Source organism: Eubalaena glacialis, chromosome 12, assembly GCF_028564815.1.
Source record: "Eubalaena glacialis isolate mEubGla1 chromosome 12, mEubGla1.1.hap2.+ XY, whole genome shotgun sequence".
NCBI lineage: Eukaryota > Metazoa > Chordata > Mammalia > Artiodactyla > Balaenidae > Eubalaena > Eubalaena glacialis.
Window position 1 is genome coordinate 31,835,623 of NC_083727.1, and position 12,000 is coordinate 31,847,622.

The window sequence follows — 12,000 nt, forward strand, 5'->3', positions numbered from 1 at the left end:
TAGAACCACAAGTTTCGCAAGGTCACCACAACCCAAGGACAGATTCAAAGCATAATTCTCAGGAGGGCAGCCTGTCTCATGCCTGTGAGTTTGGGAGAGTGGAGATTATACAGACACCAGAGTTTGTAAAGCACACACACAGTTTTAATATCCAGAAGTAAAATAAAATCAGTAAAATATTTTTGTATCATGTACTCTGAATAAGTATCCTGAAATATTCTGTACTGTAACATTCTTGAGGAAGAAAAACAGCACTAAGAAGATGAATTGCCTTATCTTAGTATATACCTCATTTTGATGATCCTCATAGAAATGAATGTTATTGGCCTACACAAAAAGTCTGAAAGGGTGGCCCAGAACTGTTCTTTTGGCCAGCATGGTATACTGATTTGTTTAACTTTTAACAGTTGTGAAATATAACATAAGCATCATAAAAATGCATAATACATGAATATATAGTTTAATAAATAATTATAAATTAAATACCTCTGAAACCATTTCCCAGGTCGAGACATAGAACATCAGCATGTATTATGAGCTGAATTGTGCCCTCCCCAAATTCTTATGTTGAAGCCCTAACCCCTAGCGCTTCATAATGTGAGTGTATTATTTGGAGATAGGCCCTTTAAAGAGATAATTAAGGTTAAAGGAGGTCATTGGGGGGTGCCCTAACCCAATATGACTGGTGTCCTTATAAGAAGAGAAATTTGGGAGGCCCAGAGAAAGCAAAAATATGCAGGCACAGAGGAAACACCATGTAAGGACATAGTGAGAAGACAGCCATCTGCAGCCAAACAGAGATGCCTCAGAAGAAATCAAACTTGCCAACAACCTTGATCTTGGGCTTCCAGCCTCCAGAATGTGGGAAAATTAATTTCTGCTTTTTAAGCCACCCAGTCTGTGGTATTTTGTTATGGCAGCCCAAGAAAGCTAATACAGCACCCTCAGAAGGACCCTTGTGTCCCTTCCTGATGACAACACCCTCCCTCTCCTGCTTCAGACATAGTCACTAACTTGACTTACAGTCATTAGTAAACGTGTCGTCACTTTTCATTTCAGCTGTGCTTGCATCCAAAAAAGTACACCTGTGCTTGTATCCAAAAGTATATACATAGCTTAGTTTTGCTAGTTTTTCAGTATTTTTTATTTATTTGAATTTGAATGCCCTTGAGCAAAGCATCCACCCTCTAACTCACAGTATCCAATATTTTCTCTTGTCTTCCCCTGACTTGTTCTTGAGCATGTGTGTTTGCCACTCTTTGGTCTCATGCCCAGCCACCTGGAATGTACTTCTTTTAATGGCCAATTATCAACTCAAGAATGACAGAGCCAATGATTCTAACAATCACAGTCCTTCATTCCCACTTGTTACAAATGCTAAATGTCAAGTTTGGGGGTCTGATTTACAGTTGAAATGGTTTTGAGAATTTCATGATATCTATTGAAATAGTGTCACCCAGAAATGTCACAGCCTAAGATAGATAGAAAATCACTAGTTTAGCCAGGGTGAGTTTTATTTAAAGACACAGCAACACCCAAACCCTTTTCTTGGCTGTATCATTCAGGGCCCCAACAGAAAAAAGATGGACAGTGAAGTGAAACTAAATCAGGAAGACATTATTTACAAAGAAACTCATTACAAAAGTAGGAGAACCACAAGGAATAGTGCAGGAAACTAGGAACAGAGGGAGAGCGATAGCAGAAGCCAAAAAGGGAGAGAATTGTCTATAAGAGAAGTACTTGAGAGTGACCTTTGGTTAAGAGTCCCAGCCAGCCGGAGGTGACTGCTCAGGAAAGGAGCCGGAGAAATAAATCTCTGTCCTCCCTCTTTCTCCCTCTGATCACCTTCCTGGCTCCCCACTGACTTCACCAACCCAGAAGCCGGAGGGTTTAGGGACCTGTAGATGTAGTGCATGAAGGTCCCAGGGCAGAGAACAGGAAGGTAAATCTGGAGGAGGAAATGGAAGATCTCTGGCATTTTGCCTTTGGAATGACAGTGCAAGAGAATATGGATGTTGCTTTTTCCAGGCAATTCCATGTTTGAAACGTGACAATTCTCCAGGGAGCCCAGTGCCTAAGAAACAGGTAGCTTTACCAGTATCCTTCCTGGAAGTTCACAAAACCAGGATGACCAGATGATAATAACCAGGAAAACAAAAAGCAGGTATCGTCAGTGTTTAGATACAGCATGCTTCTTAGATATCCTGCTACTGATTAGATTGTACGACATTTGGGTTTACTAATTTCAACACTCCAGACACTCCATTGCCAAATGCCAAGAACAATTAGGAATAGGATAGAGAGCAACCATTTGGAAGGATTCGTATGCTTTCTAAGAAAGTGGGCATCACCTGTACTCACATTTGGAACCAAAGTTAGCTAATCTTAAAGCATAAATCTCTCCTTAAAAAAAATATATATATATATAATATATAATATATATTACATAATATATACATATTATATATATATATCAAGTGGGAAATTTTTTCCCCAGGTTCTTTCCCCAAGAGAATGACATAACAACATCTCATTACACGTAATACAAAGGTCACCTTTATTTCTAGATGATTTTATTATAATGGAATATATATTAAATATATAATTAAATTACATATGACATAATATAATGTATAATATATTATATAGTACTGTAATCCTATTTGCAAATTTGGAATTGGATATGAGGAAGGTCCATCTTGAAATCCAGCCAAAAGATTTTAGTTATTGATATACCAGTGTAATCACTCAAAGGATAATCTAGAGGCATAAATACCAAGGCAAGTGATGAATAAATCTCCTATCTGTCCTCAGAGACAGTCAACGTTTGTAATTCAACAGAAGAAAAAGAAAAAATGATGCAACAAAGAATGAGATATGCCACACAGAGTTCGATACATTAAAAAATAAACCAAATCCTTAGAAGAGTTAGGATTAGGTCCCAAATTTACCTTCATCCTTAAATTAGAACCCTTGTAAATTGCTAATGGGATGTAAAATGGTGTAGCCACTGGGGAAACAGTATGGCAGTTCCTCAAAAAGTTAAACATAGAATTACTATATGACCCTGCAATTCTATTCCTAGAAGTATTGCCAAAAGAATTGAAAACAGCGATTCCAACAGATACTTGTAAACCAATGCTCACAGCAGCATTTTTCACAGTAACCAACACAGGTGGAAACAACCCAAGTGTCTATCAATGGACAAACGGATAAACAAAATGAAGTATACATGTACAATGAAATATTATTGAGCAATAAAAAGGAATGAAGGCATGAAATGTGCTGCAACATGGATGAAGCTTGAAAACATAATGCTAAGTGAATTAAGCCAAACATAAAAGGACAAATATTGTCCTTATATGAAATATCTAGAGTAAGCATATTCATGGAGATAGCAAGTAAATTAAAGGTTACCAAGGGTTAGGGGGGGAAAGGGAGATGGGGAGTTATTAATTAATGCGTACCGAGTTTCTGTTTGGGATGCTGAAAGGGTTTTGGAAAGACATAGTTGTGATGGTCACACAACATTATGAATGCACTAATGCCACTGAGTTGTACACTTAAAGTGACTAAAATGGAAAAGTTTATGTTCTATATATCTTAGCACAATTTTTAAACATTTTCCTCTATCCCCTTCCTCCCCATAGCATTGCATTTTATCTGAAGACATCAAGTAAGCCTCAGAAATACTGCACAATGACAGAAAGATGAACTTGAATAAAGCCACATAATGAATGAGACTAACAATAAAACTCCTGAAATATTCATTTCTGGTTTGAGTTCAAAGCACTAGAATGATCTTCCTCAGGCCTTAGTTATCAAATGGAGGATGTTAATAAATCATTTGAACATTAAGAGAGTTGAAAAAAGATTATTCTTCAGTATTCCTAAATCAAAGTCTTCCAGCCTTTTCTTGCTAAGACCCTAAAATAAGTGTGCTTCTTAAAGGCTTAAACAGAACAATAGTTTATGCATCACTGTTGCCCAAATGGGAAATGAGGACAGAGGCCAAGTTGGCTTGTCAGAGGTGATGAAGATTTCCACCACCACCTGATTGGAGGAAGCACCACATCCTTCTTCCTCTGGCGGGTCCCTAAATCGGTTTCCATCTCCCACGCTGCAGTGTAATTGTCAAAAAGCATAGCTTTCATTTTGTTAATAAGCAGAATTTTTGTCAAAAGGCTTTTTTAAATAGTAACTACTGACATTTCTAATTTAAAAAGCAACACATTTTTATTATAATGATTTTAGAAAAAAATAGAAAAGCTCAAGGAAGGAAAAATAAATTACCCATAATTTTACCAACCAGATATAATTATGGATAGTATTGTGATGTGTTTGCTTAATGTGAGACTTACATGATTAATTTTAGTCAAAAATCATAGTGCCCAACTTTTCTACATTATGAAAGAAATAATTTTGCATTGAAAAATACAATATATAGAGAGCAATCCTCTCATGTGAAAATGGTCCCCATTACCATTTTGATGTGTTCTAACCCAATCAGCCAAAGGCTGCTAGCAGAGAAAGCTATAGTCTGAAAAATCACGTTTATTGACTTTTTTTTACAATAAGGGAGACCACAAACCAGAGGAACCATGGGGCGTCTCACCCAAGAAAGAAAGGAATGGGGTTTTTATAGGATTTAAGAGAAGCAATGCTTTGATAGGCTCAGAGCAAAGAAGAGCTGTGGATGAAAGAGTCAATGTGAAGTCTGGACTGCAAAGTAGACCAGAGTCCTTTTTCCTTGGAAACCACAAAGTTAAGATAGATGTGAAATGATGTGCCAGAAATCCCTTATCTGAAACTCTGCACACAGGTTGAACGTTAAAGCAACTTCTCTGGGTCAAAGGACTGAAATCCTCCCAGCAAGAATGGAGCGCTTCATTCTTATTCTTATGATTTCAAAGAGCAAACTTTCTGACCATCTAGATATTAAAAAACAAGATTTTTCAGTGAGTAAGAGAGTAAGTGTCCCTTGAAGAAGGGAGCCGTTATGACATTTACAGCTGCAGCATGGCCTTGGGAGAAAAGTTTTCTGTTAACTTAGCAGCTGGTTTGATCTTCATCTGTACCTGCTATTTCATCTAGATGACTGGCAAGCTAGAGTTTGTATCTTCTCAGTGAGAGCTCATTTTTATTTTTTCAGGTGTTTTCTTCCGCTTTTTTTTTTTTTTTAATTTATTTATTTATTTATTTATTTATTTTTGGCTGTGTTGGGTCTTCGTTTCTGTGCGAGGGCTTTCTCTAGTTGCAGCAAGCAGGGGCCACTCTTCATCGCGGTGCGCGGACCTCTCACTATCGTGGCCTCTCTTGTTGCGGAGCACAGGCTCCAGACGCGCAGGCTCAGTAATTGTGGCTCACGGGCCTAGTTGCTCCGCGGCATGTGGGATCTTCCCAGACCAGGGCTCGAACCCGTGTCCCCTGCATTAGCAGGCAGATTCTCAACCACTGCGCCACCAGGGAAGCCCTCTTCCGCTTTTTTAAGTGCCTGAGTTTTTGTTTCTTTTGGTCTAAATTGTTGCAATTTTCTTTTTTTTTTTTAATTTGGCCTTTCCTTGAGTCTTGCGCGATCTTAGTTCCTCGACCAGGGATTGAACCCGCACCCTCAGCAGAGAAATCTCGGAGTCCTAACCACCGGACCACCAGGAAATCCCTGCAAGTTTGTATATCCAGTAGTGGATCTATTTTTTGTACTTAATATGATTTTATCATGCTTTTTATTTAATTACCTAGTCTTTAATACATATCATTTTAATAGCTAAATAGCAGAACATGTTGTAAGTGGACCAAAGATCACTTAACAAATCCAAACTGGTTGTTACAAATTTTTAATTATCATAAGATCCTAATTTTATTATAATAAATTGTATTATAATAGACATCTGCATGAATATAACTTGATGCAAACTAATTACTGGGCCTAATTTTAATTTGCATTTTTTGTAGTATTAGTAAGGTTAAAGTTTTCCCATCTTGTTTACTAATTCTAGTTCATTCTTATGTTTTCTCAGAAACTTTTCCTTAATTACATAATAGGAAGCTTAAGGTGTTTCTCATCAAACCATCTTAGCTCTTTACATTGTAAAAATGTTATGTATTCAAATACTGATTTACTGTGTGTGATGATGGATGTTAACTAGACTTATTGTGGTGATCATTTCACAACATATACAAATATTGAACCATTATGCTGTACGCCTGAAACTAATATAATGTTATATGTCTATATCCCAATTTTTTAAAAAGGTAAAATATTCTTTGTCACGTTAGTAGCAATATTTTGTTTCTTGGGTGTCATTTACAACAAGTCTTTGTGAGGTTATTCTTCTACTCTTTTCAAATTCTTAATTACCTCAGAACTTGAAGTTGGTAACCAGAAATCTAGATCATCAGGTTTCACTAATCTATTGATAGAAACTGGTTTGTCCTGATCGGTTGTGGTGTTTGACATCAATAATCTGTTACAAATTATAAAATACCAGCTTTGGATAATGATTTCTTTTAAAAATAAATTCTAACAAATTCAAATGTATTCTGTAATATTGTTCCACACCTTCCAGCGCTCTTTCTTAAGAGCAGAGTGGCAGCTTATAGTCACATAGTGACCATCATATAGTGACAGGATGTAGCCAGTAAAGTCCAAGCCACCAATACCAATGGGTGTGGCAACTGTGAAATACTGTAGTGCTTTTCCATCTGACATTCATGTTTTGTATGTATCTCAGGTAAAGAAGGGAAAAAAGGCTGAGTTAAATCATAATGTATCCTAAGACTGGATCAATGAGTAACTCAAGAAGAAAAGGTGTAACACAAAAACCCTTACTACAATTTAAAATATCCATTCTGATCACTTTTTGTCTCCTATCTGCTTTATTTTAGGTCCAGGATAATTTCTTTCCCATATTGCTCTTGGGGCCATGGTTAATGTCTGTGAAGTCTAGAAGTCTATGGCATTGTAGTTGATTTCTCTGAAGTCTAGAAGTGATTTTTGTGAAGTCTAGACGTCTATGTCGTTGTAGTTGTCACAGTGATTTTAATTTGTCCCTTCCCCACATTCCTCTGGTCCCTCCATTCCTATCTCTGCTAACTGAACACACAAAGTTCAAGAACTTGGAAGGTCTCAAATATCTTATCTTCCTTTTTAATGCCCTTGATTCATTTAATAATTGATGGGGTAAAAACGGCCTTGGTTGAAAATTCACTTTAGAAAACTACATGGCCTAATAAAGGTGATGACTGACCTGTGGAAAGGGCTGTTTTTCTTTGTGCTGAGGGTCAATATTTCTCTTATTTCGTGCCAAACTTCAGAGCTACACTGTTCAAACGCTGCAGATACTGTGTTTGCAGAATGGATGACAACCTTGCAAATCAGGGATCACTGGAAGCGTGATAAGGAAATAAATATGAGGTGTGTTTAGCTTGGGCGGTCAAGGTGGGTAGTGGGGCTTCTCAGTCTGTATCCAGGGACATGTGGGATGCCACAGCCATCCTTAGGCCCTCCCTCCCAACTTCAACCTTTTTATACAGATGGGATCAGCTCAACGCGAACGTCCAGAGTGGTCTTGAAAGAGAAAGGGGGGGGCGGGTTTCTTTCACAAAGAAACAAAATAAGCAGTTTACAGGGCTTCCCTGGTGGTCCAGTGGTTAAGACTTCGCCTTCCAATGCAGGGGGTGCGGGTTCGATCCCTGGTCGGGGAGCTAAGATCCCACATGCCTGGCAGCCAAAAAAACAGAAGCAATATTGTAGCAAAGTCAATAAAGACTTTAAAAATGGTCCACATCAAAACAAACAAACAAAAAAAAAAACAAAGAGCAGTTTAAGTCTGTAAAAGATGCATTGGGAAAGTTTTGTCCTAACTGCCTTCTTTGTTGACATTGTGGGCGACCTCCTGGCCCACCACCTCTGCCTAAGCCCTACTTCCTGTATCTCCTTCCTGACCATCTGACAGTCAGAAGCCCTAGAAATTAAATTTAAATTGTTTTTACAGACTAATTATGTAAATGGTGGGTTCACTTGCATTGTTTTTCTTTAATTTCATAAATCTCTTTGAAGTCATGGTAATGATGACTACTAAGTGTTAGTCAAGAATAATGATAATCTTTATTTTAAGAAAATTAAAAATGCAGTCAAGTACAGAATTAAGAACTGTTAGCATTTGCTCATATTTGCTTTTCTTTCTTGTCAGATCTTTTCTTTCTTATCACAATATAGTTGAAATCTCCTTTACACCAACTTCCAGTCTCATCTCCTTTCTATTCCCCAGAGGCAACTATTACCATTTTCATTTCATCTGTATGTATATTAGCAGTCTATTTTGGAGATATGTGTATATATATATATCTTTGTGTGAAAGAGTATTTCTAATTTACATAAATAGTAATAGATAGATATACCTGGGCAAAAACATTAGGTTTTTTAAATTTATCCATTTCAAAATGCACTATCTTATAGATATAATATATATAATTTTATCTCTTCCTTTTAACTACTATGTGGTATTCAGTTGTATGAATATTTTATGTATTCCTCTTTGACATATATTTTGAGTGTCAAATTTTTGTTATTATGAGAAGTACTCAAATAAATATCCTTGTACGTTTCCTTGTGCTTGTATGCAAAGACATTTCACAGAGCACACATGAATATTTGAGATGAATACATTCTCAAATTTACTCAATATAAACAAATTTATCTCCATGGGAATTATATCAACGAAACTCTAATAGTGATTGTAAATTCCTATTTCCCCTCATTTTGACCAATATTCAATATTGTCATACTTCAAAATACTTTGTCAATCTGAGGCATAACTTGTCATCTGAATGTGCATTTCCCTGCTTATTAGTGCAGTTGGTTATCGTCTCACATGTTTGTTCACCATTCAGGTTTGGTTTTGCTTTGCTTTCTGAAGACTGTCTATTCACTTCCAATGATCTTCCTGGGCAGAGCAGGTTTACTGTTTGCTCGTAGGAAACAGAGGCTCAGAGAAGCCAAGTGATGTGCTCAAACTCATAGAACGAGTGGGAACCCCGAGCAGGATTTCAACCTCAGCATCCCACTTCAAACCATTTCTCTTTTCCCAACAATTCTCCAGACAGTAATCAATCCATTTTAACCCTTTTTGTCTCACTGTACTCGACCTCCTGATCTGGGCGAATTATCTAAGATACTCATGAAGAAAGTGACTTGTCTGTTTTGAAGTTCTGGCAGACCCTGCCCCGACAGTGACCCAAGGGTGCCCAGAATCCCTCTGGGATTTGAAAACTTCTCTATTTCTGGTCAAACCTTCACAGCAACCCTCTGAAGTACGCACTGTTATCACATCCTTTTACACACGAGAGGTTATATACTTGCTTAATGTGACAGGACCAGGAAGGGAAACCAAGAAAAGCATTTAAAGTTCTTCTGAGCTAGAGGAAGATTGAACAGATTCATTCAGGAAAAACTTTGTGAAGATAAAAGCAAGTGTCAAAGACGGCTTCTTTCTTCCTTCAACTTGCCCCCAGATTCAGCCTTTGTAGAGTCGCAGGGCAATATAACTGGAAAGATCTTTCAGAACATCTTTTAAAATCTTTTGTCTCTCTTCTGTGAAGAAGCTGATGTCATTACCTCATCTACAGGAGTCAGGTAATTACAAGAAAACACTCACCGCAACCCTAGCCAGCACTGATGTACGCGGGTCGCAGAAGAATGCATACACATTTCAAAGCATGATGAAGACCTTATGGTCTTTTTAATTGAACTTTTTATAACAAAGACTCTCAGTGAACAAGGAGCTTAGTCCCACTTCAAATCTAAATAAAGCAGAGATAATAGTTTAAAGAGCCTTTGAGTGAGTGTGTGTATGTGTGTGTGTGTGTATTTACAGACTTAGGCTAATCTTCTGCATACAGTTGTGTATCCTGGTATCTTAATCTTTCGGTTTCCCAGCAATAAGAATTCATTTTATTCATTCTGATATATACCTTCCAATCCTGATACCTTTTTTAAGTGGGAGAGGCTGATTTCTCTCCCACTCTCCCCCCACCTCAGAGCCCCAGAGAAAGGAACAGGTTAAGTATGATTAGTGGAAGGTGGCGCATATGATGTAGGAGGATGTTAAGAAGGACAAAGGGGAGAAAGCCCATCCCTTCCAATTCTGGTGGCTTGTGAGAAGTAGAAAGGGAAAAAAAGCAAGTCCGTGGTGAGACACAATGTTGTGCCTTCTCTCTGGCCAAAGTCCTGGAAGGAGGAGACAGGAGAGTGGACGTGAAGAGCAGGGTCATTGCCCACTTTCCATTTGGAAGTGTAGGAGAGGCCATCTCAGAGTGGTCCTCACCACCTACTGAGACAGGCAAACAGTAGACCTGAGTTTGGCTCTTCCGAGCCATCCTCAGTTTCTATATGGAATGGATGGGATCCCAGAATCTCCTGAATGCCCCAAAGGGTATTCTGAAATAAGTCAGCCTTTAGCTAGATACTTGATAGAAGAGATCACCATCTTTAGGACAAAGAGACCCTGGAGCTAGAATAGGAGACACAGCAAAATTTCAGGGGCCCACCGCAAGAGCTGAAGAAGAGATGAGTCAATAGGCAGGGCTTACCAGGCTAGCTAAACAAAGCAAAAAGAGGCCTTGAGCTATGCTACCTGCATGTCTCAGCAATGGATTCCAGAAGGACACTGAATAGAAGTAAGCCCTCTAAATTCCCAGACACCATTTTAAAGAAGAGCCATAAGGGGGAAGCTAATCTAAAATATAAAACGCTAAGACATTCATGGCATATGATATATGCAGAGACTCTTTAATAAAGTCATTGGATTACACTGCATTCACTGCATATGTCTAAAACAGTTTTCTTACTACCCAGGGGAGCTCGTAAGGAAGATCAGATCTATTTTCAAGATGAAAAGTGTCTATGTTTTCTTTGCTTATCTAATTGTAATGTGAGTAATTTTTCAATGCGATGACTTCAGCTTAAGTGGAAAGGGAAAGAATTGAAGTGGTACCAGTAAGGGCCTGGATACAGCACTTGAAGCCATCAGGGAATCCACGCACCTATGTGTTCTCTCTCTCTCTCTCTCTCTCCCCCTTTCTCTCTCTCTCTCTCTCTCTCTCTTTCTGTCTCTCACCCCGCTCCCAGCTTCATGTCCACATAGCTACTTGTGTGACCAGCCAAGAAAACTATCTTTCAATCTCAACCCTAATCCTAAATTCCACGGGTAGTGAGTCAGCGTCACAGAAACTAAATAAGGCTGCTGAAGGGCATCCCCACGTGGCTGAACACATGGTTGTTACAGAATTGAGATCATTGTCATGGTTGTCTCCTAGTCCTTATCTTTTCTTTTTAACTTAACATTAACATTTTCTCATATTATTAACTATTTCATGAAAACATTTTATGTGTCTGCATAATAGTCCATTCCCGTCTTGTTGGTTATTTCATTGTTAACCCCAAGTATTTTTAGTATTATATAAGTAATACTATGGTGAACACGCTTACACTTAAATTTTTGTGCCCATATTTGATTATTGCCTAAGGACTGTTTCATACAAATGAAAGTGCTGATTCCTAAGGATCTAGAATTTTTAACTATGTCTAATAGTGAAAAATCCTTAAACTCATCCTGTTTATAAAATATCATTTATAACCGTAGTAATTCTTGAAACAAAAATATCCAAAATATTCACTCTCACACATACAGCAAAATTATTATATTAGTTAGGATTTGTAATTCAGTGTAAATTGATGTAGTTTTCTGTTTTAAATGTAACATTTTAGACTTGTGATTGCCTTTTGGTCTAATAAAATTCTTTTAAGTATCGCAAGTGTCAAAAGCCGACACGTTTTTTAAAACTCAGAGTAAATTCTTTTCAGTTCTAGACTTGCTATAAATATCTGCAAATACAATGCCTCATTAGTCAGGCCCATGAAGGTGCTTAGCTTTAGAGAAAGCGTCTCCCGGAGTGAAGAATCACCTTGTTTAAACATGGAGGTGCTTACAGCATCTAAGA